This window comes from Pleurodeles waltl, chromosome 2_1 (genome assembly GCF_031143425.1).
Source record: "Pleurodeles waltl isolate 20211129_DDA chromosome 2_1, aPleWal1.hap1.20221129, whole genome shotgun sequence".
Classification (NCBI taxonomy): domain Eukaryota; kingdom Metazoa; phylum Chordata; class Amphibia; order Caudata; family Salamandridae; genus Pleurodeles; species Pleurodeles waltl.
Window position 1 is genome coordinate 510561008 of NC_090438.1, and position 16504 is coordinate 510577511.

At 48.6% G+C, this 16504-nt stretch overlaps 1 protein-coding gene across 1 annotated transcript in view; it reads right to left on the reverse strand.

Moving 5' to 3' along the window:
• Positions 1-13219, reverse strand: part of LOC138265840 (TRPM8 channel-associated factor homolog) — a 497333-nt gene extending 484114 nt beyond the window's left edge. The window contains exon 1 of the mRNA XM_069213933.1: positions 13088-13219. The gene's annotated coding sequence lies outside the window, so the exon portion shown is untranslated. The remainder of the gene's footprint in view (positions 1-13087) is intronic.
• Positions 13220-16504: the final 3285 nt, after the last annotated feature.

Here is a 16504-nt window from a genome sequence, read left to right on the forward strand (position 1 = left end):
AGTCTGCCCAACAATGATGGTCCTCAGGAGGTCAATGACCTCCTCACTGAGGGCAACAGGGGTAACAGTGGCAGGGCCTGAGGTGCCTGGGGCGAAGGAGACGCCCCCCTTCTTGGGCGAGCGGGCACGGAGCGTAGGCTGAGGGGCTGCTGGGAGGGCGGAGCTGGTGCGCTGGGTGGCGGCTGTACCTGTAGAGGTGGGGGGCACGGATGTTGCAACCACCGCTAGGGAGCTCCCTTCCGAGGACGTGTCGGTGTCGCTGGTTTTACCACGGCTCCCCGTTGTGAAGCTCCCCTCGCCCTCCGTATCACTGGTGGCCTCGGTGTCTGTGCCATGGCCCACCGGGGCCTTGTGAGTCGCAGCTCCCTCGTGCTCCGGTGCCAAGTCTCCTCCGCCTGATGATGCTGAAGCACACATGCACAAGAAGATAAAGAAAAAGGGTGGGGGGAGACATAATAAAAGGTTGAGTACATGCATTGTCAACACCGTTGGCGGAGAAAACAGACACAGGAGCCTCATGCACTAAGCCGCGCAATCGGGGTACACTACTGAGTACTTGTGACTGGGCCAAGAGGTCTAGGGACAACAAACGCACACATGGGTGATGCAGGACCATGGCTAGCTGTACCTGTCACCGTACAGAGGTTGGGGGCGGGGGCACAGGGCCATGCCTAAAGGAGGGGACTACACTACAGAAAGCGCCCTGGCCTAATGTCACCCACAGCCCTCCTCCCCCACCCAGACGCCTCCACTGCGTGTAAAGATAGCTGAATGTGCTGGTACTCACCCCCTTGTGTCTGCTGTGATGTCGTCACACGCCCATCCAAATCGGGGTAGGCCACCGCCAGGATCCGGGACATCAGGGGGGTCAGGGTACGACTGGCACCCCTCCTAGGTTGGGAGGCCATCCCCAGCAGTGACTCGGCGGTCTTCCTGGTCCCGCGGCGGATGTCCTCCCACCTCTTGCGGCAGTGGGTGCCCCATCTGTTGTGGACCCCCAGGTTCCGGACTTCCTTGGCGATGGCACGCCAAATGTCGATCTTCTGATGGGCGCTGACCTATTTGACATGGACAGGGTGGAAATTGAAATATCATCAATATTCTGCATGATAGATGCGATTGGCCCCCCCTCCCCAACCTTGCCATGTGGCACATGCTCTCATCTGTCGTGCCTTGCACTCCTCATTCGCTCCCCACCCCAACATCTTACGTCCACCATACACAACCCAGGCATAGCCCATTCAACGTGCACACAGTGTACTTACCTGTTGGTCTGGAGGACCGTAGAGTCGCGCATACTGGGGCAGGACCCCATCCACAAGTTTCTCCAACTCTTCTGTCGTGAAGGCAGGGGCCCTTTCCCCAGTCGCAGCAGCCATTGTATCTCCCAGACGGAGGTCACAGCAGCACTTGCAGTATAGGTCCTCTCCTGTGGATGATCAGGTCTCGAGTGATTAAGCAGATAGAAAATGGCGGTCACGCCCGCGGTGGCGCGTACCGCCGCGGTGCGTTCCGCGACCGCCGGCGCAGCTAGTCATTGGCCTGTGAAACCCAGAGGGTTCGATGTTAACCAATGCGGCTTTGCGCCGCGGTCTTCGACCGCCTACCGCCACAGTGTGTCACGCCAGCGCATTGACCTCACATCCCATTGTCACACTTCTCAGGTCAGGCAGCCGCCATTACAAGGGACCACAGGGCTTAATTACTACTGCGTCACACAGGCCTAGGCCTTGCATTGCCACTCATACAAGCCAATCAATGCATTGAGAATCGTGTACTGTGCAAGCTGTAGTTACGTACCTGTGGGTTGTTTGACTCTGTGCTCCATGTTGTCCTTCCTAGGCACCGTCCGCTGGGACTTGCGAGGAGAAGGATGAATCCTCCCGTGTACCGACCGCTGGTGGATCTGTCGACAATGGAGGAACGTCATATAATACTTAGATACCGACTTGACCGAGCCACTATACATGAACTGTGTGCCCAGCTGGAGCCAGCACTGATGTCCCCCATCCGCCAACCCACAGGAATTCCCCCTCTGGTGCAGGTTCTGTCAGTCCTCCATTTCTTGGCAAGTGGGTCTTTTCAGACAACAGTGGCCATGTCATCAGGGATGTCTCAGCCTATGTTTTCAAAGGTTTTGTCCAGAGTGTTGTCTGCCCTGACGAAATACATGCGGAGCTACATAATTTTCCCTGAGGAGGGTGATTTGGCCACTGTGAAGGCTGACTTCTATGCCCTTGGACATATCCCCAACATCATTGGTGCCATTGATGGGACCCATGTGGCCTTAGTACCCCCAAAAGAAGATGAGCAGGTGTACAGAAACAGGAAAAGTTACCATTCTATGAATGTCCAGGTGGTCTGTTTGGCTGACCAGTACATCTCCCATGTAAATGCCAAGTTCCCTGGGTCAGTGCATGACGCGTATGTTATGCGAAATAGCAGCATCCCCTATGTGATGGAACAGCTACAGAGACACCGTGTATGGCTAATTGGTGACTCTGGTTACCCCAACCTGCCGTGGCTACTGACCCCAGTGAGGAATCCCCGGACCAGGGCAGAGGAACGGTACAATAAGGCCCACGGGCGATCTAGGAGGATCATAGAAAGGACCTTCGGCCTCCTGAAGGCCAGGTTTAGGTGCCTGCATATGACAGGGGGATCCCTCATGTACTCACCAAAGAAGGTGTGCCAGATCATCGTGGCCTGCTGTATGCTTCACAATCTTGCATTGCGATGCCAGGTGCCTTTTCTGCAGGAGGATGGTCCAGATGGTGGTGTTGTAGCAGCTGTGGAGCCTGTGGAGAGTGAAGAGGAGGAAGACGACGGGGACGACACGAACAACAGGGACACGGTCATACAACAGTATTTTCAGTAGCACCCAGGTAAGAATCCCCCACGTCATTTTACATTTACTTCTGGCCTCCTGCATCTCTACTTTCTGTGTTTCCCCCCAGTTCCTTTCAACTGAATTGTGACTTTCCCTTGGCTTTTCAGAGCTGTATGACCCACTGCGTGACTTCTGGTTTGTTCGGCAATGGAGTAAAGCAGATTTACATTGGTATGTTGTCATCACAAAGTAACTGCACATTTTTGACCCGTTATGCATAATACATTTGTTAAGAATACAAGCAGACTCCTGAGTGTTTCATGTGCAATAAGTGATTTATTTAAAGTGCTACAAATAGGTCCATGATAGTAAAACGGTGATGGGTGGGGGTGGAGTGATGTCCATGGCAGAGTCAAGTTCTCGGTCGCACAGGTGCATTGTCCATATGCCTGTGGAAGGATGGAGCAGGGGCAGTTCAAGGTTGGACAGGGTGACGATGTGGGACAGTGGTATGACATCCGGGGGGATCTTAGGCTGGCAGGGGGCTTGGCATCCTACTCTGTCTTCCTTTGTGATCTCAGGCTCCTCTTGCGGGGTGGTTGATCTTCAGCAGGAGGTGGGGTTCTGGTGGCCCGTCGTTGTGTGGGGGCCTCCTGTCCACTAGCGCCGGCGGAGGTGGTAGGCTGCTCCTGGTCCGGGCTGGTGACAGGGGCCCTTTCGGGTGCCACATGGTACCGCAATGTGGTGACTATTAGGTTCAGGGCCTGGATGATGTTCCTGAGCTCCTCTCTGTACCCCATGTACCGTTCCTCCTGCTGTGCCTGGATCTCCTGGAACCTGGCCATTACCGTCGCCATCGTCTCCTGGGAGCGGTGGTATGCTCCCATGATGGTGGTGAGGGCCTCTTGGAGAGTCGGTTCCCTGGGCCTGTCCTCCCCCCCCGTCGCACTGCAGCCCTCCCAGTTGCCCTGTTTCCCCGGGCCCCTGTCCCCTGGACGGTGTGCCCGCTACCACTGCCCCCAGGTCCCTGTTGTTGTTGGGGTGTTGGGTCAGCCTGGGTGCCCTGTAGTGGCGGACACACCGCTGATTGACCTGTCCTGGAGACAGAGGCATGGGCCCGCTGGGTGGGAGCGGTGCTGATATTCCCAGAGGGGGTTAGGTCTGCTGTGGCCTGTGTCTGTGTGTGGGGAACCGACTGTCCAGAGGTCCCCGATGGTCCGGGCTGGTCATCAGGTTCCAGGTCGACAGAGCTGCTGTCCTCACTGTGGGCCTGTTCTGGGGGTGGGATGGACATATCTGGACCCTCCTGGCCGGTGTGTTGGCGTTCGGGCCCTGCAGGGGTGAAAGAGTATGGTTATTGCTTCTGTGTGTTCCATGGTGTGCGATTTGTGGGTGCCCTTGTACCCCAGTGCTGGCATCCCCTTGTGGCAGGAGTTGTGAGGGTGGTTTGTGGGGGGGATGGGTATGTGCAGTGGTCATGCATAGGTGATGGGTGTCCATGGTTTGTGTTGGCATTCAGGGTTTGGTTTTGGGTTGGGTGGGTTGTGCTGGTGAGACATTGGCAGGGAGGCTGTGTGCTGGGGGGTTGGGGGTGAGGGTGGGGGTGTGGGTTGGCATGCTGGTGGTTGGGGGGGGGAGTAGTTGAGACTAGACTTACCAGAGTCCATTCCTCCGCCTACTCCAGCGAGGCCCGCAGGATGCAGGATGTTAAGGACCTCTTGCTCCCATGCTGTGAATTCGGGAGGGGTGGGTGGGGGTCCGCCGCCAGTCCTCTGCACAGCGATGTTGTGTCTGGAGACCATCAACCGTATCTTCCCCCGTAGGTCGTTCCAGCGCTTTCTGATGTCTTCCCAGTTTCTGGGATGCTGTCCCACAGCGTTGACCCTGTCGACAATCCTCTGCCATAGCTCCGCCTTCCTGGCTATGGTGGTGTGTTGCACCTGTGTGCCGAAGAGCTGGGGCTCTACCCTTATGATTTCCTCCACCATGACCCGGAGTTCCTGGTCGGAAAACCTGGGGTGTCTTTGGGGTGCCATGGGGTGGTGTGGATGAGGTGTGGGGTGGTGTTTGCGGTGATGTGAGTGGTGGTGTGTGGTGATGTGTGCGTAGATGTGGTGTGGTTGATGATGTTGGGTTCCTGTGTGTGTTGGGGTTTTCGATTGCTGTTCTCTCTCTCTCTCTCTCTCTCTCTCTCTCTCTCGCTCTCTCTCGCCTTCTCTCCGATTTCCAACTAGTGGGGGTTTGTGGGTGATGTGAGTGTGTGTTTTATAGTTGCTTGGATGTGTGGGGGTGGTGTTTGTATGTGTATCAGGTGTGTGTATTTCAAATTGTCCAATGTGGCTGGGTTTTGGAGCCTGGGTGTGTATTTTGACCGCAGCGGTGTGTACCGCCAATGGAATACCGCGGCTGAAAGACCGCCGCGTGGATTGGTGGGTCGTAATGGCATGGGCGTGTTTGTGTTGGCATGGCGGTGGAGGTTTGGTCATCTCCAGTTTATCGCTGCCCGCTGATGAGGCGGCCTTCCGTGGATGTCGGGTTTTTGGCGGCTTGGCAGTTGTTGGTCAGAATTACAGTGACGGGTTTCCGCGGCGGTAGAATGGCGGTCTTCTGACCGGCGGTATGAGCCTTTTACCGCCGAGGTCAGAATGACCCCCTTAGTATTTTCTTTCATGTGTGTGAGTACTATGTGACTACAGTGGTATTGCATGAGCTTTGCATGACTCCTAGATAAGTCTTGACTTCTAAGCTACAGCTACCTCAAGAGAGCCTGGCTTCTAGACACTGCCTATATTTCACTAATAAGGGATAACTGAACCTGGTATAAAGTGTAAGTACCATAGTTACCCACTACAAACCAAGCCAGTCTCCTACAATGCAGGTCTACATTTTCACAGTATATGTGGGACAGATAATCGAAGTGGCTGGAAAATGGGGAATACTTATTATTAAATGGGTGTGCTTTAGGGAAATTTAAGGAAGTGTTTAGGAGGGACATACTAATTCAAACACCCACCAATGTAAGAGTAAGACAGTTGCGTTTCACAAACTACTACATATTAAATGTACATAAACATATTATAGAATGTGAGATATTTTTTAAATTATTGCTTAAAGTTATTTCTAAATTAAATGACTATGGGGGTCATTCCGACCTTGGCGGGCGGCTACTGCCGCCCGCCAGGCGGAAACCGCCATGCGGCCGCCAATGCGGCCGCACTCACGCGTCCCCCATTCTGACATTCCCACTGGGCCGGCGGGAATGAGGCTGCAACACAGGAGCCGGCTCCGAATGGAGCCGGCGGTGTTGCGGCCGTGCGACTGGTGCAGTTGCACCCGTCGCGCTTTTCACTGTCTGCTAGGCAGACAGTGAAAAGCTGTCCGGGGCCCTGTTAGGGGGCCCCAGGACACCTCTTACCGCCAGCCTCTTCCTGGCGGTGAAAACCGCCAGAAACAGGCTGGCGGTAAGGGGGTCATAATCCCCAGGGCAGCGCTGCCCTGGTGGATTATAGCCGCCGGGGCAGAAATGGCGGAAAACCGCCGGAAGTTTTATCATGTGTCATTTCACAGACATCATTTAGAGTTCTCAGCTGTGACCCCTGACGTGCCCATTGCAACCACTGGCAATGTCTTTCCAACCCCTGGCCTCAAAGGTGGCAAAATAAGTGCCAAGATCACTGGGGCATGGAGCTCTTATGGTCATCGGGACTCCACACCCCTTGTTTTCTGCCCATTTTGTATTACACTGGTACTAATATTTACTAATATTTCACTGTTGGTGTTCCAAAAAAGGATCACTAGTAGTTTGTATTACATCGTCACATGCAAAGTTTTCCACCTTTTCCACTTTCCTCAGCGGAAAAAGAATTTATGTACTGATGAACATACACAAAGCGTGCAAATAATAACAAGACATTGCATTAATTCCAAAAACAATATGACGTTTGCTCCAGACACACGTTACCCTAGAAACTTTTGCTAATCGAGCAGTAAGTGAGTAGAGTCGTTTGTCTGCTTTTCTATGTCGAATGCAGCAATGTAGAGCAAATAGATAAAGGAACAGCTTGCAGATAATGATGTGGAGTACTATGGAACATAGATAAGTGGGCACATGATGACAAATTAAAATAACAAGCATTGGCAAAGCCAATAAGTCTGGATTTAAGCGAATGTTGTTCGCTAGTGTGAAGCATTATTAAGTAAAATGCATGGGAAAAGAAATCTATTTGACTGGAAGCAAAGAACTGTAGAATAACTTTAATGTTGTTTAAAAGGTCAGAGCACAGCTGCATTGCCAAGCCAGACCTAAAACACCAAGTAGGTTGATGACTGCTTTCTTCCCATCTATGCTGCTGCCAGCCAAAAACAACATAACTTATCTAGTTATCTAAGACACTTTAATAGAAGTTCAATGTCATGCGTGTGCCCCTGAGAATTCAAGCTTACTCAGCTAGATAAATAAACAAAATGATCACAGCTGTGTTGAGGGCAAGCACTTAGGGCCAGATGTAGCAAACCATTTGCGAGTCGCAAACGGCGAAAATCGCCGTTTGCGAGTCGCAAACGTGTGTTTGCTATGCAGAAATGCATTTTGCGAGTCGGAACCGACTCGCAAAATGCATTTCAGAGTCGCAAATAGGAAGGGGTGTTCCCTTCCTATTTGCGAGTCGCAGTGGTATGCAACTCCATTTGCGACCGCGTATGCGGTCGCAAATGGAGTCGCAGTTACCATCCACATGAAGTGTATGGCAACCCACTCGCAAACGGGAAGGGGTCCCCTTTGAGACTGGACCCCAAATTATTTTTTCAGAGCAGGTAGTGGTCCAAGGGACCACTACCTGCACTGAAAAAATCTGAAACTAAAGGTTTCGTATTTTTTTTCTAAGTGCAGCTCGTTTTCCTTTAAGGAAAACGGGCTACACTTGGAAAAAAAAAACTGCTTTATTTAAAAGCAGTCACGGACATGGAGGTCTGCTGACTACAGCAGGCCTCCATACCCGTGAGTGCCCATAGTCACTATGGGGCCGCAATTTGCGACCCACCTCATCAATATTAATGAGGTGGTCTTTGCGACCCCATAGCGACTCGCAGGCGGTGTCTGAGACACCGTTCTGCATAGCAAATTGCGACTTGCAATTTGCAAGTCGCACAGACTCGCAAATTGCAAGTCGCAATTTGCTATCTTGCTACATCTAGCCCTTATTGTTTAAGCACGTCTGTCTAATCAAAACATGTACGCCTGGTCTCAACATGTGGGGGGAGCCAAAGTCCTTCTGAAGTAATGCTCACAGAATTGCCTGGCAACAGCTGTGCTGTCAAGCCAGACCATAAAAAACTAAGGGGCTTGTAAATAAGAGCGTCACCAGAGCGTCACCTTCAGCAAAGCTACGGTAGCCGCCGTCCCCTTTTCCACATTTACAAGGTGGCTCTGAGCCACTTTGCGTGGCTTAATGCTGATTTGTAAATTTGGGTCCCCCAATGCATTTTTCTGTGGCCCGAGTGCAATGGTTGTTGCTGTGGGCATTTCCACAAAACACCCATTGCTTATGATAATGCCCCAGATTTACGAGAAATCGTAATCCTGAGACAACACAAAAAACTAACACCCCCCAGGGGTAGGGTTAGAGTGGTACAAAGGAGATAAATACTTTTATTTCTCCTTGGTTTCACTTCTTCCATAAGTGCCGCATTCTGGAGCACACATAGAGCAAATCTCCAATTAATGATTGTTTATGTGCAGGATGGTGTCCCTTTCTGCAAATGAACAATCATTAAATAATGATGATTTGCTTCTTCTATAGAAATCACCATTATTGGCTGTTTATGCACAGGAAAGGCCACCTTCCTGCACATAAACAATAATTCCCTGCAGCACAGGCACCCTTGCACCATGGTACAAGGGTGTCTGTGTTGGCGTTAGGTAGCTAATTCTAGTGCCAGCACCGGGGGAGAGGACAGAAATGTGCTGAATCTTGTAGATGCAGTGCATTTCTGCCCATTCCCAGTGGCACAGGGCAGCACAGCAGGACACTTGGGGCATATTTATACTTTTGGTGCAAAACTGCACTTACGCAGTTTTGCATTAAAAACTTTTGCACGGGCTTGCACCATTCCTGAGTGCCAGCCGGGCACTTTATTTATGGAATGGTGCAAGCCGGCGCAAAGGGTGGACTAGCGTAAAAAAAAAATGACATTAGCTGGGTGGGGATGTTGGTATGGGAGAAAGGGGTTTTGCACCAAAAAATTACATTAGGCAGCTTAGAGTAAAAAAACAAATCCCAGCGTCATTTTCTGATGCAAACCATCCATACGACACGACTCCTGACTTAGAAAAGACAGGAGTCATGCTCACCACCCCAATGGCCAGCACAGGGGACCAGTGTTCCCTGGGCATGGCCACTGCACACAGTGCCACGTAGGGGGCCCATTCCAGGGCTCCCAATGGCACTTTAAAAAATAAAATAAAATAATTACCTGTACTTACCTATACCTATCTGGGATGGGGTCCCCCATCCTGGGCTGTCCCTCTGGTGTAGGTGGGGGTGTCCCTGGGGCCTGGGAAGGGCACCTGTGGGCTTATTCCATGGTGTTCCACCATGGAAATAGGCCCACAGGTCCCCTAACGCCTGCCCTGACCCAGGCGTTAAATAATGGTGCAAAGCAATCTTTGCACCATTATTTGACCCCTCCTCCACCCGTGAGTGATTGTAGCATGGGGATAAATATGGCGCTAAGGCCATAGAGTAATTTTTTGCACGGGAAAACCTACCTTGCATCTCTTTGATGCAAGGTAGGTTTACACGTCTAAAAAATGACTTTAACTCCATAACTTTGGTGCTAGACAGGTCTAGCGCCTCTGTGCGTCTGGCCTGACGATCTCAGACCACCTCCTCAATTATCCAAGGAAGTTAAAAACCTAGGAATCACCATGGATTCCAAGTTAACTATGAATGCGCAAGTGGACAAATTAGCACGAACAAGCTCCATCACCTTGAAGACTTTACGACGCATATTCCCCCACCTCGGATTTCCACACAAGGTGCAAGCTACTATCTCGCTTGAACTGTCCAAACTGGATTTTGCCAGTGGCCTCTACCATGGATCATCTCTATCAATTCTGAAAAAACTACAATGTATCCAGAATTCTGCAGCCAGGCTACTATTACATGTAAAGCCGCAAGCCCACATCTCCCCTGCCTTGAGAGCACAACACTGGTTACCCGTTGCCAGAAGATGCATGTTTCAAGCTGCTTTGTATCACCCACAAAGCTATACATGGAACAGGACCGCTTTTTATCAGAAACAAAATAACCAAATACATCCAACAAAGAAACCTTCGCTCAAGATTGTCACCCCGCCTTAGAACACCACCATACAAGAAAAAGACTATAGGTTATACATCCTTCTCCGTTCAAGGAGCCAAACTATGGAATTCATTACCCCCAACTATAAGAGACACAGATAACTTTTTTGTCTTCAGAAAACTACTCAAGAGTTGGCTCTTTCCTTCATAACCACCATATTCAAACAACTATGGACTGCATATGCCTATGTTGATAAATATTTTTTTCAGATTATGTGTATATTTCTAGTTATGTATAGTTCCTTAGAAAATATGTATCACTACTATGTCATAACAATAAAATACACACACACTCTTTAAACCTGTTTGACTAAGTATATTTTACCCATGGTTCTAATTATGTATTGTATATGCATATGTGTGTGTATTCATGTCTGTTTGTATGTGTGTGTGTATGTATATATATATGTATGTATGTATGTATATGAGAAAACAAACTGGTCCTGCTTCTGGCGCGCTCTTTCATGTTGGTGCAGGTGTGAGGAATGGACCATTTCCTCTCATGAATCCAAAAACAAACAGTTGCAAGCAACTTCACCACCGCACTCCAGGAGGAAATTATTTCTTTTTATTGCAGTCAGGATTAAATCACCATCCTTCACCACTGACTCGTTTCGACCTACTGGTCTTGATCACAGTAACTTAGTCCTATCTCCATGTCCCCTATTTATAGTGTCTCTCCTATGACCCCTATTGGTGCATAGTGGGACATGTAGTCTATTAAAAATAAATTAAATGTTGTGCATTATAAACCAAGCTCCCCACCACCACAGAACGTGCCCTACGCTACACAAATTGTCTAAATGAAAATGTGCAAAGAATATCACTATTCACAACAAAAATTATGTCCATTTCTATTTTGTTGGTACTATTAACCTTGCTTAATACAATTACCTCTGTGGTTGCTCTATGTACCTGATAATAGATTGGTGCACTTATCTATTATTGTTTTCATACTTTCTCATATACCTCCTAAATTTACCTCATTTTCTCCTTGATATTTATCTATAAATATCCTCTATCCACACATCCACAGGTAATCTTATCTAATAACTGTTAGCAAGAGCGTTATATATCCTCAACCTACAGATGATAATGTAATCCTTCATCCCCATTCAGACCCCTCGGGCTTTTGGTTTTGAGCTGTATTATGAACCGTGACTCCAAACGTCTCAGTTGTAACTCTCTATCTCCTCCCCTTTCATTGCTCTCTACACTCGCAATACCAAAAAATCTCATGTCTGTCCATTTAGCTCCATCATGAGTCATAAGGTGTTTTGCAATAGCATAGGTTGTATCCTTATTTTGCACGGCTCTAATGTGTTCCAAAATGCGTTTTTTCAAAGGACAAATTGTACTGCCCACATAACGCATACCACATGTGCATTGAATCACATATACCACATAATTGGAATTACATGTGATCTTTTTGTTGATAGTCATCTTGTTGCCACCAGAGTCCTCGAATTCCTTCACATTCATCCCAATGCGACATGCTTTGCACTCCTTACAGCAAACAAAACCATTTGTATGTATATGTATATGTTGTTTCTGTGCTTGGCATGTTCGTGGGTCTTTGCATGGCACCTGGGTGGGTTGTTATACTAGATATCTATGAATTCCTGCTCTCATCTTATCACACTTATCTACCCATCATCATATGTCATGTCTCCATCAAACTATCCTCCATTCTCACTCTGACTCATCCCAAATCCTTTCTACTACTTTAATCTCCTAAATAACTCTGCCTAAGCTCTTTCCTACGCTTCCACATCTAACTCACCAAACCTCACTCTACTACCATGACCTCCCACACAACCCTACTAAATTCTCCCACATTTATCTCACCCCGCTTCTATGCTCTCCCTAACCATTCCACATACTATTCCCTCCTCCATCCCCCTTTACTCATCCCAAGCCTTTGGGTTGAGTAAATTAAGGATATACACCCAATTAACACTTCTGGATTTCTTTCCTCCTCCACCCCTCCATTACTCCAGTCAATCTAACTAACAAACTCTCATATCCACAGCTCAAATTAACTCATAATAATACCAAAACTGTACTCATTATTTCCCGATACTAATCCATCACTAATTCTTGTTGGGTTCCAGAGTAGCGTGCTACTCACCGAAAAGCACTTCAACGCCTCGTCAGGGGTAGTAAGCACTATATAAATACGATTACAATACAAATCAATATGGAGTTAGTTTTGCAACGAATTTGCGTGAAAAAAATGACACAAATTCGGTGCAAAACAAGTATAAATATGCCCCTTGCTGCGTAGTCCTGCGCCACGTGGGCTTGTAAATAAGCCCCTAATTAGTAAGTATTACTAGGTAAGCGGGCGAGATGAGAGGCACATGGAATTAGCTTGCTGCGTTTGGCTGGAAATAGAACAGAGTTTTGTTTATAACTAAATACCGCTTAATAATATACACAAAGCAACATAACACCACAATTAAAACTACTGACACTGCAACAAAAAAGTCAAAACAGAACGGAACGCAAAAAAATGCAGTACAGCAAAACAAAACTCAAATGGAATGATGCAGCACAAAAAGCAGAACACCTCAGCATCTCAAGAAAATGCCACACCCCAAATGTGCACAAACTTTCTTGTCATACAGTATCACCTCCAACATCCTAATTTCATAACACATTGGTAAGAGGTGTTTAGAGCAAGCAGTTCCTTAATAACGCCAGTCAAAATTGTTTTGTCATCTCATGGTGTGTACAAGGCAATTGGCCCTGACAGCGCAGCTGCATAATAATGATTTTATTCGTTTAGTGCTGACCTAGTGTTCCTGGAGCCAAACATACAAGGCGATCATCCGAAACACGTGTACACCACGAATGTGTATAATTACAAAGTAGCTAGGGTGCAGCATACATACCAAGTCGATCGAAGTGCAGGTAGCCTACTCCCAGTCAGAGCACCTCACTTACTTGCCAGCAGCTGTTATCCCGATCCCTGCTGAATGGAGCTGCGGTTTATACTGCCCAATCTCGCCATCTCAGATTACACATGTATTCATCACACAACGAATGGCTCTCCACTTCCTGCCTTTTATGGATTCCGAATGACAGCAGAAGAGAAGTGCTCCCTCCTCCCAGAAGGTAGGCTTAGCCACGTGTTAGGGGAAAAGGTGCATGCCACCAACAGCAAAGCGCCAAGAAGCAGGCTGAAACTATTCTAACTCCTACATCGTTAGCGTTCAAAACTCAGGGATTAGTAATCATTTATTGTTTAGTGTCAGAAGAACAAAAAGAGGACAGAGTGTTTGAATTATTCTAAGTCACTGGCGATTATTGGGGGCAGCAATCCAGTACATTGTTTTTAATTCCGACTACAGGCAGCTTTTGCTATTTGCTGGAGCATGTACCAGCCATACAAAACCAGTGCTGACAAAGCCAATAGGTCCGGGAGTAGCAGTTTGCATACAGAAGGAGGCTCTCGAGAGGGAGCAGACAGGGAGGGCTTTGGTTGTTGTGACTCATCCAGAACGATGCAAGCAGTGTAGTGGAAATGGAGGATACACGCAAACAGCCACTAGCAAACAGTAAGAGAAGAATACTCCACTGTGCTGAGTTAAATAAAATCTGATTGACAATGGCTGAAAAAGGCTGGTTGAAGAAAGGAGTAGAACTGAAGCTCATTTAGTCAACAACAGGTCTGTCAGACAGCTGTGATGTCAAAATCCAAACCTAAAAAAAAGTAGAGAAAGGGGCTTCAGTCAGCCCCAGTGAGTCACTGGTCGCTATGGGTCAGCCACATTCAGCCATTGCTTATTTGAAGTGCCTTTCACATCTTGGAGCAGCCTCCAGGGGTATTGCACAGGTTTGTATTTTGCAGTGGTGATTGATGACAGCACTATCAAAGCTGTGCACCGGAAGACACTTATAGGTAGAGCAAAGCAGAGCACCTGACCCCATCACCCCCATGCAGCATCTATGTCAAGCACACATTATTCTAGTTGCAGAGACTATTCCCATGCTTCAAATGATAGAATGTCTTCTTTTTGTGTATTTCATTTTGCAAGTTGCACCTTAAGCGGTAATGGCACTCCTGCACTTTGCAAAAACATGGTTCTCAGGGAGTGCATTTGTTTGTGAAAACAGTCCCTTCTTCTAAATGTTAGGAAGCACCTGGGCGTAATGGTCAGAGATGCTGGGCAGCTCATGAATGTAGAAGCCTGGCCTAGTTTGTAGTGGGTGTCACAGGTAATTACACCTTATGCAAGGTCCAGTTATCCCTTATTTGTGAAATGAAGTCAGTGTCTAGAAGCCAGGCTGTCTAGAGGTAGCTGTAGGCAGAGTAGCCAAGGCTGAACTAGGAGACATGTAAAGCTCTTGCAGTACCACTGTAGTCACACAGTACTTACACACATGAAAGGCAATACTCAGTGTTACCAAAAAAAAAATTTGTTTTGTTTTATTGACACAAATCCTGAATATATCGCAGAGGCTATACTCCCTTAGGAAGTAAGTATTATACACAAAAAATACACTAGTAACCAAAATCAGGCAAGTAAACAGTCTTAAAACAGTGCAGTGAAAATCACAATAGGTTGCAATGGGCCTAGGGGCAACACAAACCATATACTAACATAGTGGAATGTGAATGTCGGTTTCCCACCTAATCAAGTGCAGTGGGTAGAGGGGCACTGGAAGTGTAAGAAAACACCAAAGGTAAGTAAAATACCCCAACCAGAGCCCAGGAAAGCTGGAATAAAAATCAGCAAGTTTCCTAAAACACATTAGAAGTCATGGTAGAAGACAGTGCAAGAACCAAAAGAGACTGCAAGACACCAACGACTGATTCCTGGTCCTGAAGACCTGTGGAAGAAGGGGACCAAGTCCAAGAAGCACTTAAGAGTCCAGGGAGAACAGGAGCCCCTGCTAACCCAGATGAAGGTGCAAAAGGAGACCCACCAGGGAGAAGACGCAGTCAGTATTGTACCAAAGAAGATAGATGCAGGTTCCTGCTTGGTGCAAGAGATGTCCCACGTCGAGTCATTGGATGCAGGCTGTTTTCGTCACTGGATTCCGCCAACAAGTCTTGGTTCATGCAAGAATGTGTTTTGCATCAAAGAGACACTGCCCCGGCCCAGGAGGGACCTGGGGGTCTCAACTAAGACTGGGGAGACAGAGGGGGCTCTCAGTACTTAGGAGAGACCTCAGAAGACCAGGCAGCACCCACAGGAGTCCCACAACACAGGGACAAAGGAATTGCAAAGTGCGGTTGTCACAGCACTATACAAAGAGATCCCACGCCTCCGGAGAACAACTCAGGGAGTTGAACGTCACAGGATAGAGTACTGGGGACCTGGGCTATGCTGTGCAAGAAGGACTTTTGGAAGAATAGCACAGAAGCCCAAGGAGCTGCAGAGGACACAATGCACAGGGGAACTGTCTGGCACAGGGAGGAAAGCCCTTACCTCCTCCAAATTTGGACAGCTTGACCTTTGGACCACCACTCCACGGGAGATTCCTTTGGTTCTTCTGGTAAAGAATGAAAACAGGCAGTCCTCAGAGTGTGCACAACCTGGAAACTGTTGTAGTTGCTGGCTGGAGCTGAAGTTGCAGGTCACAGTACCCTTCCTGGATACTTTGGTGCAGTTACAGCAGTTCCTGGAGCAGTCTGCGGTTGATCCGATGGTCAGAAGCTGAAGCAGATGATGCAGAGGAGTCCTGCTAGAGTCTTGCAAACCGAATCTGAGGAAACACCCAGAGGAGAGACCCTAAATAGCCCTAAGACGGGGATTGGACACGTACGCAGGCATGCACCTATCAGGAGGGGTGTCTGATGTCACCTGTTGGTATTGGACACTCAGATGCTCCCAGAGGGTCCCACACCTTGGAATCCAAGATGGCTAACGCCGGGGACGCACTGGAGGAGCTCTGGTCACCACCCCTGGGGTGGAGGTGGACAGGGGAGTGGTCCCTCCCTTTCTTTTGTCCAGTTTCGTGCCAGAGCAGGGACTGGGGTCCCTGAACCGTTGTAGACTGGCTTATGCAAAGAGGGTACTTCTAAGCATTTCCAGAGGCTCTGTGAGGCTACCCCTCCCAAACCTATAACACCTATTTCCAAAGGGAGAGGGTGTAACACCCTCCTCCCAAAGGAAATGCTTTGTTCTGCCTTCCTGTGACTGAGCTGCTCAGACCCCAGGAGGGCAGAACCCTGTCTGTGAGGTGGCAGCAGCTGCAGCTGCAGTGCAAGCCTCAGAGAGCTGGTTTGGCAGGACTGGAGGTCCTTGGTGGAGCCCCCAGGATGCATGGGATTGGCCACCCAATACCATATTTGGAATGGG